Raw genomic sequence first — 5000 nt, 5'->3', positions numbered from 1 at the left:
GAGCTACGCTGTCTGGGAATAATGCCATGTTGGGCGGAATTTGTACACGGAATGGAGGCTAAATTGCTAGAATAGTCTTTGATAGCGCGGTTGTACATTTGTTCTAGTACATCGAGGTCTAGAGCATCCATGGCGGTTAGATGAAATGCGCATTCCTTGAAAAGCAACTTTTCGAAGGTTGACCACGGTGGTGGGATTACTCCTATACCTCTGCCCTCCATAAACTCTTGCTCTGACCCTGTCAGCACTTCCTTCGGAAAATGCCTCCTACGTTTTCTGGGAACAGGTTCAGAGATTACTGTCGGTGTTACAGGTCGCTCACCATAAGGGTTTCCACAGTTAAAACAACCACACGTACTTGTGCAGCCTTTGATAGTTTGAAAGCACTTGCATCCATCTTTGTAGACACGACAAAGTGTTCTTTCTTGCTTATTCTTTGCATTTCCCCTTCCACATCTACAGCCTACAGCAGCCAATTGGTTGTGCACATTTTCGGAAGGCAAATGATCTTCAGCCAGACCTGGTGTAGTTGGAGTTGTAACTGCGGAGGAAGGCAAAGCAATAAGTGCTTGGTGTGTCTCAATCGTGGCATCATAATGCCCTGCGCCTATCCTTTGATATGTTATATACATGGGGGCATTAGTCAAGGTTTCCCTTGGGATAACAGGAATCACAGGGAAGTTCTCAGTAGACGACATTATAACTAAAGGGACTTGCAGGACGTTTGCTAAAGCAAGAGGGGTGGCGTTTCCCAGTTCACAGTCAAAAAATCCTCTGTTAAGGAACTTATTAGCCATGGTCTCGAAATGTTCACGGTGTGTCAAATCGAGATATGAGGCATATTCATCTCTATGGACACCTAAAAATTCCTTGATGGTAAGTTCTCTTAGCGTTTGTCCGATAGTTTGAACGTCAGTCTTGTCAGCTTCTATTCCTAAGAGACGCAGGTGCTGGTTTAGTGGTGAGTCTATACCTTCCATGGAGTATCGATTTTTAAGCTGAAAAGCGACCGCTGAATATAAGCAGTCACCGTCCTTTAACATCGGAACTTGTTGAAGACCGTGTGCATTAAGCAAAGCATCAACTCAACGAGCTGAACTTTTTTCCTCTTCCCTTTCCTTATAACTTGAATTTGACAGCAGGGGTAGGACGCTTTTTGTGGCATTTAACGAATTGACAATGGAGTGCAGTTCAGTTTGTGCCCTAGAAGCTAGCTCTTTTGCTACACAATATTTTAACTTTGCACTTTTTATGGCTTCCATCACTTCTTCATTGCTTATGGCTGTATTGCTATCTGTGTAAGATTCCTCGTCAGACGAACTAATAGAATCCGTACTATGACCAGTTGGCAGGCAGGCAATACTTGTTGGTATATCTTCCTCACGCCAAGAGTTGCAGGTTTTCACATCTGGCTCCACCCCGAATGCCTCCGTACACAAAGATTCTCCCATTTTAAGAGAGCTGTGAAAAAATTCCTGGACGTTTTTAATTATAGCTGATTTTGGAAAGTATGTTTCTTTTCTCTCATTCCACATAAAGAAAAACACGCCAAGCAGTGCTAGTGCTAACCGGATACCGAGCCTCTGTCGTGAAATGTTCTTCTTAAGGCTCTTGTGAAGTGCTTCATTTCGGTTTGAACCGCACGAAACTGGAATGTTGCACAAACAACCATTTTCAACCAATTTCCTTCTTAGCTGCTTGTGTTAAAATTTCTTCACCGTCGCTCTCAACACCATTCCACTTTCTAAGGAACTGCTCTAAATTTTCCATTAATGTTTGTTTTGAGGGCGTGCTCTTTGTTCTGACTTTTCCTTTGTCTGAGGGATCACGAAAAACAAGTTTCAGCTCGTCCTTAAGGCATCGGCGAAGGTCTTTTATTACAGAACCTTTCTTCCCACGTTTTGGTATTTTCGATATTATTCTCTGAACAGCATGAAAAAGGTCTAGCTTGACGCAGACTTCCTCTCCGAATACATTTTGAAGTAAATTTCTCCATTGGCAGCAGTTATCTATGTAAATTGATGTCACTTTAATTCCCTTGCTGTCCAATCGCTTACTAAGATTCTGAATCGTGCTCTTTACTTTCTCAAAGGAGGTACCTCTGGTCAATCTCCAGGCAAGGACTTGTCCTTTTTCGTTTAGAACAGTAAAAAGCGAATCGAACTGCTTGACCCAATTCAGTTCCAGAACCAGACCAGACGGGGATAATGTTCCAAGCCAAATGCTTCATTTGGAGGGAGTCGGCTTGGGTACTGTGAAGCAGGTTGAAAGGTCGCTTATGTTTTACAAACATATTCCTGGAGTAGCCAATACTGAAACGTTAGCAACGTTTGGTGTTTCAGCCGAGGCTTACGCACAAACATTTAACCAGATAGATGAGGGATTGACTGACTCACAAAAAGAGGCCACGGTTGCTGAACATCCAAATGGCGAAGCATACGACAACTACATCGAATCCCAAAGGTGATGAAAAGGCTCCACTACAAGACACTGGCCTAACACTCAGCATTAGATGAACTCTGATAATGTTTTAAACAAATATACCGTTATATTTTATAAATGTTGTGTTTGTTGAAGTCAATTACAATTAGTTGCATCAATTCTACAAGATATATCGACGCATGTCTAAATGATCAATGCCATCAGTGAGTATTACTAGGATATTTAGTGAGTAATCAAAAACTAAATAATAATGATTCAACTGACTACTCACAGAGGTCGAAGATTCAGAGGTTTCCCGCTTTAATGATATAGCGAAATTTTCCAACGGCAAATAAATCAGTTGAGACCATTCAATTAATTGGTGCATTTTTTAAAACTAAGCTGTTTCAGTTTTGAAAAATGAATTAATTTCATTGGTCATATTTGATGTGAGCGGTTTTGTTGTTCATGGTAAACGTAGTTCGTTTGCATGATCATTGTGAAAGATATCGTGGTCAGTGATTCTTAATTAATTACCAAAAAAAGTTAGACTTTGAGGGATGAGAGCTCTATAACAGTACTCTCGAAGCCGAACAAGAATCACGAATGTTGCATTTCTTACACGGTTGAAAGTTGTGTAAGATGCGTGACCTGTAATCTGACCTGAAACATTGCCTGTAAATGCATGTTGTCGGTTACACTTCAATGATATTCCACAAAGTTTTCAATTAGAGACACAAACGCCAAGAAAAATGTTAGTATTTGTCCGTTTACAGATTCCACGATTAAGACATAAAGTTACTGTTCTAGTGCAACTTTCATGTCGGGTACAAGCTTATTAGTATTTTCAATATTAATTGTTAAATTGAAATAAAGTTGTTGTTGTTATTGAAAATCCGAACCCGTTTTTTTTATTTTTATTTTTATTTCACGTATTTTACGCTTTAAGTGCAAATATTTGAAAAATAGAGGTCACTAGGCAAACCTTCATAGTATAACCGCCAGAGTCCCAAACACCCAGAGACCCAGAAACCCAGAGACCCAGAGACCCAGAGACCCAGAGACCCCAGAGACCCAAGAGACCCAGAGACCCAGAGACCCCAGAGACTCCAGAGACCCAGAGACCCAGAGACCCCAGAGACCCCAGAGACCCCAGAGACCCAGAGACCCAGAGACCCCAGCGACCCAGAGACCCCAGAAGAGTCAAAGACCCAGAGATCCAGACACCCAATAGACCCCCAGAGACGTTAGAGACCCTGGAGACCTTAAACACCCCAGAAACCCCTTAAGTTTTCAATCGATATCTGAGGTTATGGGCTCTGTCGTCACTGGTGCGTTTTACACCGCACATAAGCCCAAAATTGAAGACATCACAAGCGAGAAGGCATCTTTAGAACCCATCGAAAATCAAAGATCCTGAGTGCTCGGTGAGTTTTAAATTTCGTTTTTTATTAGAAATGCGAGGCATCGGTCTACAAAGAAACAAAAAGTGCTGAGAACTTGTGACATTCTGTGACGGAAACAGCTGAAGTTTGTATGTTGATTATAAAAGAAAAGCGTTCCAAATCGGCAACATCTTGACTGGTAATTTGGTATATATATATATATTACACTGTAAATAATCCGAGAGTCTTCGGCTATTTTATACTCGTTGATTTAAAGTGGTACGATGGAGTTCGGTCGTTTCGATACAAAGTCGTTTCGATACAAATTGAAGTCGTTTCGAGACATCATCAAAGTTGTTTCAATACACGTAGAAAGTCAATTCGATTCAACTCAATATTTATGTTTGGTTAGATTGCAGAATACCCGGCCCACCAAATGTCCTACTTAAAAAGAATGCAAGTCAGTTCGATCGAAAGTTGTTTCGATTGAAGACAAGAGTCAGTTCGATCGAAGACTGTAACTATTGCTTAAGTTAAGTGTATTGAACTTACTATTTGCTTTAACAGAAAACAGACGCGACCATTCTTTATGTTCCAAGCGCATTTGCTTTTGTATTTTGGCGTGTGGAACTGTCTTGTGTGGAAAAGATTTGTAACGATGAGAAGCTATGATAATATGTTCCACGGTCCCGCAGTCGTGTTTAACAATGCTGCTTGTCCGCAGTGGCATGGGACAGAAAATGATATTCATATAGACAACTCTGTTCCTAAACCGGGTATTCTGCAATCGCTCCACTTCTTAAATTTCATTTTGCTGTTCCGTTAACTACACTTTTCACGAGATCGTGTGAAGAAGAAAGAACTCGTTTATTGATTAAGCCTAAGCGCTCGCTTCAGTGATTACTGGCCTAAGCATTCTCGTAAAATTTTAGCTTTCGTTTTGCGGTTCGGTCAACTACACTTTTCACGAGATCGTGTGAAGAATAAAGCACTCGTTTACTGATTAAGCCTAAGCGCTCGTTGCAGTGATTAGGGCTAAGGACTCGTAAAATTTTAGCTTGCTTTCATTTTGCGGTTCGGTCAACTACACTTTTCACGAGATCATGTGAAGAATAAAGCACTCGTGTACTGATTAAGCCTAAGTGCTCGTTGCAGTGATTAGGCCTAAGAACTCTCGTAAAATTTTACTACACT

At 41.0% G+C, this 5000-nt stretch overlaps 1 long non-coding RNA gene across 1 annotated transcript in view; it reads left to right on the top strand.

The window, feature by feature from the left end:
- Window positions 1–3777: 3777 nt before the first annotated feature.
- The window catches only part of LOC137980024 (uncharacterized), an 8891-nt gene continuing 7668 nt past the window's right edge, over window positions 3778–5000 (top strand). The window contains exon 1 of the long non-coding RNA XR_011118426.1: window positions 3778–3848. This is a non-coding gene — a long non-coding RNA (uncharacterized lncRNA). The remainder of the gene's footprint in view (window positions 3849–5000) is intronic.

This window comes from Montipora foliosa, chromosome 12 (genome assembly GCF_036669935.1).
Source record: "Montipora foliosa isolate CH-2021 chromosome 12, ASM3666993v2, whole genome shotgun sequence".
In the NCBI taxonomy this organism is placed as follows: domain Eukaryota; kingdom Metazoa; phylum Cnidaria; class Anthozoa; order Scleractinia; family Acroporidae; genus Montipora; species Montipora foliosa.
This window is presented reverse-complemented; position numbering and strand designations above follow the sequence as displayed.